The sequence below is a fragment of the Pongo pygmaeus genome, chromosome 1 (assembly GCF_028885625.2).
Source record: "Pongo pygmaeus isolate AG05252 chromosome 1, NHGRI_mPonPyg2-v2.0_pri, whole genome shotgun sequence".
Classification (NCBI taxonomy): domain Eukaryota; kingdom Metazoa; phylum Chordata; class Mammalia; order Primates; family Hominidae; genus Pongo; species Pongo pygmaeus.
Window position 1 is genome coordinate 56,653,491 of NC_072373.2, and position 13,458 is coordinate 56,666,948.

General features: G+C 40.4%; 1 pseudogene; it reads left to right on the forward strand.

Moving 5' to 3' along the window:
• The first annotated feature begins 10,961 nt into the window (after positions 1–10,961).
• On the forward strand, positions 10,962–12,194 carry LOC129024024 (zinc finger protein 101-like; annotated as a pseudogene).
• Positions 12,195–13,458: the final 1,264 nt, after the last annotated feature.

The window sequence follows — 13,458 nt, forward strand, 5'->3', positions numbered from 1 at the left end:
CCTCACCAGCATCTGTTATTTTTTTGACTATTTAATAATAGCCATTCTGACTAGCATGAGATGCTATCTCATTGTGATTTTGATTTGCATTTCTCTAATGATCAATGATATTGAGCTTTGTTTCATATTTTTGTTAGCCTCATGTATCTCTTCTTCTGAGAAGTGTCCGTTCATGTCCTTTGCCCACTTTTTAATGGGATTGTCTATTTTTCTCTTGTTTAAGTTCCTTATAGATGCTGGATATTAGACTTTTGTCCGATGCATAGTTTGAAAATATTTTCTCCCATTCTGTAGGTTGTCTGTCTACTCTGGTAGTTTCTTTTGCTATGCAGAAGCTCTTGTTTAATTAGATCCCATTTGTGAATTTTTGCTTTAGTTGTGATTGCTTTTGGCGTCATTGTCATGAAGTCTTTGCCAGTTCCTATGTCCAGGTTGGTATTGCCTAGGTTGTCTTCTAGGGTTTTCTAGAGTTTTGGGTCCTTTCATTTAAGTTTTCAATCCATCTTGGGTTGAATTTTATATATGGTGTAAGGAAGGGGTCCAGCTTTAATTTTCTGCATATGGCTAGCCAGATCTTTCACCTTCATGGTTAGCTGTATTCCTAGGTATTTTCTTCTTCTTGTGGCACTTGTGAATGTTATTGCTTTTCTGATTTGGATCTTGGTTTGCCTGTTGTTGGTGTATAGGAATGCTAGTGATTTTTGTACATTGACTTGTATCCTGAAACTGCTCAAGTTGTTTGTCAGCTGAAGGAGTTTTTGGGCTGAGACTATGGGGTTTTCTAGATATAGAATCATGTCATCTACAAACAGAAATAGTTTTGACTTCCTCGTCCTATTTTGATGTGCTTTATTTCTTTCTCTTGCCTGATTGCTCTGGCTAGGACTTCCAATACTATGTTGAGAAGAAGTGGTGAAGAGGGCAACCTTGTCTTGTGCTGGTTTTCAAGGGGAATGTTTCCTGCTTTTGCCCATTTAGTACAATGTTAGCTGTGGGTTTGTTATAGATAGCTTACTATTTTAGATATGTTCCTTTAATATCTAGTTTATTGAGAGTTAACATGAAGGGGTGTTGAATTTTAACAAAAGCCTTTTATGCATCTATTGAGATAATCACATGGTTTTTGTCTTTAGTTCTGTTTATGTGATGAATCACACTTATTTGATTTGGTATGTTGAACCAACCTTGCATCCTGGGGATAAAGCCTGCTAGAGAGTGGTGGATAAGCTTTTTGATGTGCTGCTGGATTTGGTTTGTCAATATTTTATTGAGGATTTTTGCATCAATATTCATCAAGGGTATTGGCTTGAAGTTTTCTTTTTTTTCGTATCTCTGCCAGGTTTTGGTTTCAGGATGATGCTGGCCTCATAGAATGAGTTAGGGAGGAGTCCCTCCTTTTCAATTATTTGGAATAGTTTCAGTAGGAATAGTACTATTTCTTCTTTGTACCTCTGGCAGAATTCAGAAAACAGCCTTATATTGGAAAAAGATGCCATCTAGGACTTCCATAGCTAGAAAGGAGAAGTCAATGCCTGGCTTCAAAGCTTCAAAGGACAGACTATCTTTCTTGTTAGGGGTGAATGAAACTGGTGACTGTAAGTTGAAGCCAATGCTCATTTACCATTCTGAAAAATCCTAGGGTTCTTAAGAATTATGTTAGATCTAATATGCCTGTACTCTAGAAATGGAAGAAAACAGAACACATTTGTCTACAGCATGGTTTATTGAATATCTTAAGCCCACTTTTGGGCTACTGCTCAGAAAAAAGTAAAATTCCTTTCAAAATACTCCTGCTCATTGACAATGCACTTGGTCACCCAAGAGTTCTCATGGAGATGTACGAAGATATTAATTTTTTTTCATGCTTACTAACACAGCTAATTCTGTAGCCAATGGATGAAGGAATAATTTCAACTTTCAAGCCTTACAATTTAAGAAATAAATTTTATAAAGTTGTAGCTGCCATAGAAAGAGATTCCTTTGATGGACCTGGGCAAATTAAATCAAAATCCTCAAGGGAAGGATTTACCATTATATTTGCCATTAAAAACATCCATGATTCATTGGAGAAGGCCAAAATGTCAACATTAACAGGAGTGTGGAAGAAGTTGATTCCAACCCTCTTGGATAACATTGAAGGATTCAAGACTTCTGAGTTGGAAGTAACTGCAGATGTGGTAGAAATAGCAAGAAAGCTAGAATTAAAAGTGGATCCTGAAGATGTGAGTGACTTACTGCACACTTATGATAAAACTTGAATGAAGGAGGAGTTGCTTCTTATGGATGAGCAGAGAAAGCAGTTTATTGAGATAGAATTTATTCCTGGTAAAGAGGCTGTGAACATTGTTGAAATGACAAGAAAGTATTTAGAATATTACACAAACTTACTTGATAAAGTAGAAGTAGGGTTTAGGAGGACTACAGTTTTGAAGGAAGTTCTACTGTGGATAAAATACTAGCAAACAGCATTGCATGCTACAGAGAAATCTTTTGTGAAAGGAAGAGTCAATTGATGTGACAAACTTAACTGTTGTCTTATTTTAAGAAACTGCCAGAGCCACTACTACCTTCATCGATCATCACACTGATTAGTCAGCAGCCGTCAACATCCATGCAAAACCTTCCACCAGCAAAAAGATTGTGACTCACTGAAGGCTCAGATGATTGCTAACCTTTTTTAAAGCAATAAAGTGTTTGTTAATTAAGGTATGTAAATTTTTTAGATATAATTCTATTGCACACTTAATAGACTGCAGTATAGTGTAAACATAACTTTTGTATCTTCTGGAAAGCCAAAAAAATTTATGTGATTCACTTTATTCTGATATTTGCTTTACTGTGGTAGTCTGCAACTGAACTTGTGATATCTCTGAGGTATGCCTGTAGTTTGAAGAAAAGTTTAGGAAGATCAACTTCCACTTGAGACCCCAACTTACTATTAGATGTTGCGAACACAAAATAAAAATTTCTGTTCATGGCCAGGCACGGTGTCTCACACTGTAATCCCAGCACTTTGGGAGGCGGAGGCGGGCGGATCACGAGGTCAAGAGATGGAGACCATCCTGGCCAACATGGTGAAACTCTGTCTCTACTAAAAATACAAAAATCAGCTGGGTGTGGTGGCATGTACCTGTAGTCCCAGCTACTCGGGAGGCTGAGGCAAGAGAATCGCTTGAGCCCGAGAGGCGGAGGTTGCGGAGCCGATATTGTGCCACTTCACTCCAGCCTGGCGGCAGAGCGAGACTCCGCCTCAAAAAAAAAAATATTCTGTTTATGTTTTTTCTTTTTTCAGATTCAGTAACAGCTTATTTCTGGGAAAAAGATAAGGGAAGATAAAAAGAACAAAGGTATTAACTGGATTTCAGTTTAGGTTCAACTTTTTAAAAAATAGATTTGGGAATACAAGTGGGGTTTTGTCACATGGATATTTTGCTTAGTGGTAAAATCTGGTCTTTTAGTGTAACCATCACCTGAATAGTGTACATTGTCCTTCGTAAGTAATTTCTCATCCCTCCCACTTTCCTGTTCTCCAGTGTCTATTATTCTACAGTCTAGGTCCATGTATACACATTATTTAGCTCTCGCTTATAATTCAGAACATGTGGTATTTTACTTTCTGTTTCTGAGTTATTTCACTTAAGATAATAGCCTCCAGTTTCATCCATGTTGCTGCAAAAGGCATCATTTCATTCTGTTTTATGGCTAAGCCGTATTCCATGGTGTATATATGGCACGTTTTCTTTAACCAGTCATCTCCATTGATGGACACTTAAGGTAGTTCCATATCTTTGCTATTTTGAACAGTGCTGCGATAAACATACAAATGCAGATAACTTTTGGATGTAATGATTTCTTTTGTGTAGATACCCAGTAGCGGTATTGCTGGATTGAATGGTAGTTCTATTTTTAGTTCTTTGAGAAATATCCATACTGTTTTTCGTAGAGGTTGTACTGTTACGTTTCCAACAACAGTATATAAATGTTCCCTTTTCTCCGCATCCTCACCAACGTCTGTTATTTTTTGAATTTTTAGTTATAGCCATCTCAACTAGTGTGAGATGGTGTCTCATTGTGGTTTTAATTTGCATTTCTCTGATGATTAGTGATGTGCATCTTTTCATATGCTTGTTGGACATTTGCATGTCTTCCTTTGGAAAATGTCAGTTCGTATCATTTGCCCAGTTTTTAATGCGGATATTTTATTTGCTTTGTTTGTTTGTTTGTTTGTTTGTTTAGACAGAGTTTCACTCTTGTTGCCCAAGCTGGAGTGCAATGGCGAGATCTGGGTTCACTGCAACTTCTGCCTCCTGGGTTCAAGCGATTCTCCTGCCTCAGCCTCCTGAGTAGCTGGGATTACAGTCGCGTGCCACAACGCCCGGCTAATTTTTTGTATTTTTAGTAGAAACAGGGTTTCACCATTTTATTAAGAATGGTCTTGAACTCCCGACCTCAGGTGATCTGTCCGCCTCAGCCTCCCAAAGTGCTGGGATTACAGGCGTGAGCCACCGTGCCCAGCTCTTTGCTTTTTTGTTGTTCTTAAGTTGTTTGAGTTCCCTGTAGCTTCTGGATATTAGTCCTTTGTTGGCTGTATCGTTTACAAATATTTTCTCACATCCCATAGGTTGCGTGTTCACTCTGTTCATTTTTTTTTTTTTTTTTTTGCTGTGCAGCAGCTTTTTAGTTTAATTAAGTCCCTTTTGTCTATTTTTGTTTTTGTTACATTTACCTAAGCCAATGTCCAAAAGAAGTTTTCTAGGGTTTCTTCTAGAATTTTTATAGTTTCAGGTAACACATTTAAGTCTTTACTCCATGTTAATTTTTGTATATAGTGAGAGATAGGGATCTAGTTTCATTCTTCCACAGATGGCTATCCAGTTTTCTCAGAACTATTTATTGAATTAGGGTATCCCTCCTTCAGTTTAAGTTTTTGTTGATTTTGTTGAAGATCAGTTGTGTGTAGGTATGTGGCTTTATTTATGGGTTCTCTATTCTGTTGTATTGATCTATGTGTCTATTTTTATATCAATAACATGCTTTTTTTGGTTACTGCAGCCTTGTAGTATAATTTGAAGTCAAATACTATGATGCCTCCAACTTTGTTCTTTTTGCTTAAGAGTGCTTTGGCTATTTGGGCTCTTTTTTGATATGAACTTTAGGATTGTTTTTTCTAACTGTGAATAAGGACATTGGTATTTTGATAGGAATTACAATGAAGCTATAAATTCGATGTTTTATAGTTCTTGTGTACATCTTCCACCTCTTTAGTTAAATGGATTTTTTGTAGCTGTTGTAAATGGAATTTAGTTACTGATTTGTTTCTTAGTTTGATCATTATTGTTGTATAGAAATGCTACTTATTTTTCTATGTTGACTTTTTTCTCCTGAAACTTTTCTGGATTCATTTATCAAATCTAGGAGTCTTTTGGAAGAGTCTTTAGGGTTTTCTAGGTTCAAGATTATATTGTCAGCAAACAGAAATAATTCAGCTTCTTTTCCAATTTGGATGTCTTTTATTTATTTCTCGTCTGATTGCTCTGGCTAGAACTTCCAGTACTATGTTGAATAGAAGTGGTGAAAGTGGGCATCTTTGTCTCGTGCCAGTGCTTAGGAGGAATGCTTTTAGCTTTTCCCCATTCAGTATGATGTTGACTATGTGTATGTCATAGATGAATCTTATTATTATTATTATTAATTTATTTTAAAGTTCCAGGATGCAAGTGCAGAATGTGTAGGTTTGTTACATAGGTATACGTGTGCTATGGTGGTTTGCTGTACCTATCAGCCCGTCATCTAGGTTTTAAGCCCTGCATGCATAGACATTTGTCTGAGTGCTCTCCCTCCCCTTGCCCCCCCAACCCTCTACTGGCACCAGTGTGTGTTGTTCCCCTCCCTATGTCCATATGTTCTCATTGTTCAACTCCCACTTATGAGTGAGAACATGTGGTGTTTGGTTTTCTGTTCCTGTGTTAGTTTGCTAAGGATGATGGTTTCCAGCTTCATCCATGTCCCTGCAAAGGACATGATCTCATTCCTTTATATGGCTGCATAGTATTCCATGGTGTATATATACCACATTTTCTTTATCCAGTTTATCATTGATGGGATTTGAGTTGGTTCCACGTCTTCACTATTGTAAATAATGCTGCCATAATCATACGTGTGCATGTGTCTTTATAGTAGAATGATTTATATTCCTTTGGGTATATATCCAGTAACGGAATTGCTGGGTCAAATGGTATTTCTGGTTCCAGATCCTTGAGGAATCTCCACACTGTCTTCCACAATGGTTGAACTAATTTATCTTCCCACCAACCATGTAAAAAAGTTTCTATTTCTCTACAGCCTCGCCAGCATCTATTGTTTCTTGACTTTTTAATAATTGCCATTCTGACTGGCATGAGTTGGTATCTCATTGTGCTTTTGATTTGCATTTCTCTAGTGATTAGTGATGTTGGGCTTTTATTCATATGTTTGTTGGCCGCATAAATGTCTTCTTTTGTGAACTGTCTGTTCATATCCTTTGCCCACTTTTTGATGGGGTTGTTTTTTTCTTGTAAATTTGTTTGAGTTCCTTGTTGATTCTGGATATTAGACCTTTGTCCAATGGGTAGGTTGCAAAAATTTTCTTCCGTACTGTAGGTTGCCTGTTCACTCTGATGATAGTTTCTTTTGCTTGTGAGTGCTGTCAGTTGGCAAATACTCTGTATGAGTTCCTTGCTTATAGATAGCCTCAGTGTGGTGGTTTTCTCAAATGCTAGTTGTAGTAACAGTGTACTGGACATGTAAGTAGACTCTTGGCCACCTGCAGAGATGGGAAGGTGGAGGTCTTGAGAAACTTATCTCATTCCCAACATTCCCAAGCACTGTGCATGGTGTCAGCAGATTTTTGTATTGGGTTGTGCAGTTTGACCTCCAGGCCAGTAGGTGGCACTGGCAGGTAAGAGTCAGCTGCAGTAGGGTGTATGTTTGATCTTTTTTTACCTAAAGAAGCTCTCTTTATGCCTCAGGCCGTGGACCACACTGTGGGACCCCACAATGGCCTAGACTCTGCTCTCAGAGCTAGGCAAAGCTGGGTGAAGCTGCACTAGGCTCATTTGCTCTTAGGTCCATCAATGGCAAACACCAGCCCTAACTGGGGTAGTCAGAGAGTGGTGTAGGTTCTGTGAAATTTCCTTTGTTATAAATGGCCTTAGTGTGGTGGCTTTCTCAAATGCCAGTTGTAGTAGTAACGTACTTGAATGGACTCAAGGCCTCCTGAGTAGCCAGGATGGTGTGGGTAATGGTGGTAGCTGAGGTCCCATAAAGGATTTCTTCTTCCTGAGTGTTGTGTGATTGTGTCAGTAGATGTTATAATGGGCTGTGCAGGTTGACCTCCTGGCCAGTAGGTGGCACTTGCAGGAGAGAGACAGCTGTGACAGTGGCCGTGGGATTTATGTTTGACCTTTGTTAGCCAGGAGAAGTACTCAGAAGTCCCAGCATATCACCTGGGCCGTGGAACTCCTAGGTGTCCCTGTCCCATGCTCCACCACCAAGGTGGGTAGGTGGGCAAAGCTGGGTCAGGCAAGTCTGCATTCATGTTTCCCAATGGTGAGCACAGTAGCAGCCCCAACGGGGGTCTGAGGGAATTTTCCTGTTTGCTGGGGCAGTGTTCCAAGGGAGGAGTGGAATCACCTCTGCTGTACAAAAGAGCCCATGAGGAGAGAGTGGAGCCTAGGCTTCACAGCCCAGCAGGCATTAGTGGGACCCCAGTAGCTTTCAGGCCTTGACCTGGTGGGTCACCCACCAACAGCCCACTGCTGGCAGGAAGCTGAAAAAGTCATCTGAGTCCCAAGCAATATGTGCTCAGTTTGTAAAATTGCCCCAGGCTGCAAGACTCTGCTCTGGACAGAAACTGGCTCCCAGGCAACACCATGGCTGGTATGGGCCTGTGAAGTGAGGGTATGCCCAGCTCCTGCACCTGTGGCAAGAGCCCATTACCCACTTGACTCTCAGTTCTGGCCATGAGGGTTTGTCCTCACTTTAGATTGCCGATCCCAGTTGGGATTCTCTCCCAACCTGTGACCACTGCTTAAGTTGCCTGGCAAATTTCTGCAAGGCTCCCTATGAATTAGGATCAGGAATGGCATGGGCTGCTTTCAACGTATTTGAAGTTTCTTTCATTTTTTTCTGTTGTGCTCCTATGTTCCTTTCTGAATAAAAATTCACACTGTGAATCTCTACACACTGTTTTGCTCTTTCTAAGAAAGTGAAATGTGCTAACAAAACTTCCAATCCACCGTCTTGGAAAAACTCCCCTGCTACTTTGAAGTTTTATCAGTGTTTGGGGGCTAGTAAAGTGCTTCCTGGAACTTGGGAATTAAGGAAATGAGACTACATTCTGAAAATTAAATTGAAAGGTTAACACCTAACACATACAGCATAAATACAGAAAATCACTAAAAAGAGGTAGGCCACTCCTAGGCAATTTGAATGTGACTATAACTTAGAAGTTACAAACTTCTGCATACAGGGTCAAGCAGGTAATATAAAGGGGTAAAGGTGACCAGGTAGTAGAAAACTGAATAGGAAGTAATATTCTCTCACAAATATATGTACTTTTCCCCATTTTTCTTGACAGGTTGGTACCTCTTTGTCCAATTTTCTGTTTTCCCTCATCTGAGAGATAGAACAATAAATATTTGTTTTTCTTTTCAGTTTACTTTTGGGGGATGGAAGAACACACACAGGTTAATGGCAAGTGACACGTGGCTGGAGTGGCAGCAACTTTGGCAAACAGGAGAACACACACTCTAGCTAGATGGGGCAGCCATTCCTCAGCTGTAGTTGATTGTTGCCAGGTGAAAAGAAAAGCCCAGTTTTGTCGGATAGTCTCGTTTTTTGAGAGAAGCCAAAAATCTAGATTCGTTGAAGTTTCCCAATTTGTAAATGTTGTGTTCAATTTCTTTAAAACACTGAAGGCCAAAGTAAACAATCTGTGAGTTGAATTTGATCCAAAGTCTCAACTTTGCAATCTGTGCTATATTTGAAGATATTAATATTTTATGACACATCTAATTCAAGGAGGAGCTTTCAAAAAGGAAAGGTCAACTATATAAGTGAAGATATAATACAGTCATAGTTATATTGAAGTTTGTCTAGAGGAAGTCTTATCCATTAAATGCCTGAGTATTTCTGATCTCAACACAGACAATTCCAATGTTAAACTCACTTCACATTATTTGGATAAACCTAATTTGGTCCTGCTATAGTAGGTATTTTTCTATATTGTTAGATTTTATTTGCTCAAATTTTGTTTAGGATTTTTGCTACTGGGTCATGAGTAATATTGGCCTTCATTTTGCCTTTTTCATACTATTTTGCATGAGTTTTGATGCTAAGGTTATGCTGCCACATTATGAGTCCGATAATTCCATTATCTAAAGTCTTAAAGGATCCAGTCCAGGCGCGGTGGCTCAAGCCTGTAGTCTCAGCACTTTGGGAGGCAGAGGTGGGTGGATCACTTGAAGCCAGGAGTTTGAGACCACCTTGGCCAACATGGCAAGACCCTATCTCTACTAAAAATACAAAAATCAGCCAGGCATGGTGGCGTGCACCTGTAGTCCCAGCTACTTGGGAGGCTGAGGCAGGAGAATTAATTGAACCTGGGAGGCGGAGGTTGCAGTGAGCCAAGATCGCATCACTGTACTCAAGCCTGGGCAACACGAGTGAGATCCTGTCTCAAAAAATAAAAATACAGTCTTAAAGGATCTGTTTTTTATTTTTGTGGTTTTCTCAAGCTGTCTTTGTGTGTGTGTGTGTGTGTGCGTGCATGTGTGTGCGTGTGTGTGTGTATGCATGTGCACCTTCTTATCTAATGGTTGTAGGAATATTTTGAGGCTAGGATAAAGGTACCTTCCTCCAAAGAAGACTTACATTCCTTATACTAGGGAGCTGAAGTCTCAGCAAGTTTGGGATACCCTTAATCTATGTTGAAGACCTGAGGTTTCCTGACTGACCCAAGTGATGAAAACCTGGACAACAAGACTATGGTTGAAGGGCTGGTTTAAGTATTGTTGTTCCTAATCCTAAATATGTAGTCTTTTGGTCCCAGTGTTTTTTTTTTTTTTCTTTGTAATGAGGGTCTCCAAACAGACTGTTATTTTGTGAGAGACAGAGCTTTGATTTCTATTCCTTTTGACCTGAGAGGTTGTAAAAATGAAAGTTTAAAATTTCAGAGTTTGGTAGATGTTCACAGGGCAAACACATCTTTCATATTCCCTTGATTCTCTTGGTTGTTCTTTTCTCTTCTCTGTGGCCTGGTAATTCCATACTATCTTATTTGTACTTTGTTCTTTATTTCTTCTTATTTTTAAAAAGTTGTTTTAAGCAGGAGATTTAGTCGGCTACTGGGCCAGCATTACTAGACACTGAAATTTCTTCTCTGTTCATTTCTACAGTGTAAAAATTTTCAAGCTTTACTACTGGTTAACAATTATTTGTTAGAAATACGAATTTCAAGAAAAATAGAAAAATAAAATGTAGTTGTTATCTCTACAGTAGTAGTAATCTTTGTGTTTTCATGTTCCTTGATTACTAGTGGAGTTAGTCTTTTGTGTGTTTAGTGGCCATTTATATTTCTTTTTTAATGAAGTACCTGTGATATACCTGTTTTTCTATTGGTATGTTAATATTTTTGTTATTCATTTGTAATAGTTTCTGATGTTAAGAAATGTTGGAGTCTAATGAAAGCTGAAATCTTATTTCTAATGCTTTTCTACCATCCAATTTTCCTATCAATAAGAAGGAGGAGCAGCGATATTGATGGGAGAAGAATAAGGATATTTAGGTGTGGGCCCCACTCAGGTCCGGATTTCAGTTCCTTGGGGAGGCCCCTGGTGTCCAGATACCGCAGCTTCTGTCATGTGGAACCTGCTCTGGCTGCTCCAGCCCCAGGGAGGACCCAGGACACCCAGAAGCTGGAAATGGACTCAGTGGCCTTTGAAGATGTGGCTATGAACTTCACAGGAGGAATGCGCTTTGCTGAGTCCTTCAGCTGAATTGCTGAATCTCTACAGAGATGTGATGCTGGAAACCCTCAGGAACCTGGCCTCTGTCAAAGTCTGGGTGAGAGATTCTGTGGACATAAAGAAGGGAGTCAACGTGGTGAACCCTTCAGCCAGATTCCTGATTGTCACCTGAAGAAGAAAAGTCACACTGGGGTAAAACCATGCAAACGCAGAGTATGTGGGAAAGTCTCCCTCCATCATTCATTCCTGGACAGGCACATGAGAGCTCACGCCGGACAGAAACGATACGAGTGTGATGGGGAATGGGGAGAGAAGACCCGTAAACAGAAGCAATGTGGGAAAGCCTCCATTTCCCCCAGGAGTGGTCCAAGGCGCACAGTAACACCAACTTGAAAGAGACCTTATGAATGCAGGGTGTGTGGGAAAGCCCTTGATTCTCCCAATTTATTTCAAATTCGTGGAAGAACTCACACTGGAGAGAGGTCCTATAAATGTGGGGAAATCATGAGAGCCTTTACTATTTCCAGCTTCTTTCAAAAACATGGAAAAATGCACACTGGAGAAAAACGCTATGAATATAAACACTGTGGAAAACCTTTTGATTATCCCAGTTTATCTCAAATTCATGTCACACTGGAGAAAAACCTCACAAATGTAAACAATGTGGTACAACTTACGTTCGGACACATGAAATCAGAACTCACGCTGGAGAAATCCCGCCAATGTCAGGAATGTGGGAAGAAACTCAGTCGTTCCAGTTCCCTTCGCAGACATGAAAGGACCCCTAGTGGAGGAAAACTCTACGAACGTCAAAAATGTGACCAAGTCTTAGATGTCCCATGTCCCTTCAAGCACTTGAAAGAGCTCACGCTGGAGAGAGACCTTATGAATGTAATAAACGTGGTAAAACCTTCAATTATCCCAGTTGTTTTCGAAGACATGAAAAAACTCATAGTGGAGAAAAGCCATATGACTGTAAAAGGTGCGGTATGGCCTTCGGATGTGGCAGTTCCCTAAGGAGACATGAAATGACTCACACTAGAGAAAAACCCTTTGACTCTAAACAATGTGGTAAAGTCTTTACTTTTTTAAATTGCCTTCGACAACATGAAAAAAACTCATTTAGCCAGGCGCAGACAGTGCTTTTGGAGGCTGAGGCAGGAAGATCACCTGAGCCCAGGAGTTTGAGACCAGCCTGGGCAACATAAGAAGGCCGGGTATCGTGGAGATGGATAATGTAAATTGAAGAATGCACACTGGGTGGAAATGTTAGTAGTCTGGAAAATACAGGAACGTTTTCAATTTTAACAATTACTCTTTTTTTAATTATTATTATTTTTGAGATGGAATCTCGCTTTGTCCCCCAGGCTGGAGTGCAGTGGCATGAACTTGGCTCACTGAAACCTCTGCCTCCCGAGTTCAGGTGATTCTCCTTCCTCAGCCCCCCAAGTGGCTGGGATTACAGGTGTGCACCACCATGCCCAGCTAATTTTTGTATTTTTAGTAGAGATGGGGTTTCACCATGTTGGTTGGGCTAGTCTCAGACTCCTGGCCTCGTGTGGTCTGCCCGCCTCTGCCTCCAGAGATGCTGGGATTGCAGGCATGAGCCATCATGCCCGGCCTAGATATGTGTTTTACATGTCTTTTTACAGAATATATAACATGCAGCACTGTGAAGAACAGTCTTCATATCACTTAAGAAAATCTGTGGCCTGGGTGTGGTGGCTCACGCCTGTAATCCCAGCACCTTGGGAAGCTGAGGTGGGAGAATCACTTGAGCCCGGGAGTTTGAGCCCAGCCTGGACAACATGGCAAGACCCCGTGTCTATGAAGGAATGCAAACAAATTAGCCAGGTATGGTGTGGTGGTGGGTGACTGTGGTCCCAGCTGCTCGGGAAGCTGCGGCCAGAGAGTGGCTTGGGCCTAGGAATTCAAGACTATAGTGAAGTATATTCAAGACTATAGGAACTATGATCTTGCCACTGCACTCCAGCCTGGGTGACAGAGCAGGACCCCGTTTCTAAAATATATATATATATATATATATATATATATATATATATATATATTTATATTTATATTCTCCAGCCTCAGCCTCCCGAGTAGCTGGGATTACAGGCATGCACCACCACACCCGGCTCATTTTTTGTATTTTTAGTAGAAACAGGGTTTCACCATGTTGGCTAGGCTGGTCTCGAACACCTGACCGCAAGTGATCCACCTGCCTCAGCCTCTCAAAGTGCTGGGATTACAGGTACAAGCTACGGCACTGGCCTTGTTTTTTTTTTTTTATTTTTTTTATTTTTTTGAGACAAAGTCTCACTCTGTCACCTAGACTGGAGTGCAGTGGCACAATCTCAGCTCACTGCAACCTTCACCTCCTGGGTTCAAGCAATCCTCCTGCCTCAGCCTCTGAAGTAGGACTACAAGTGTGCCACCATGCCCAGCTACA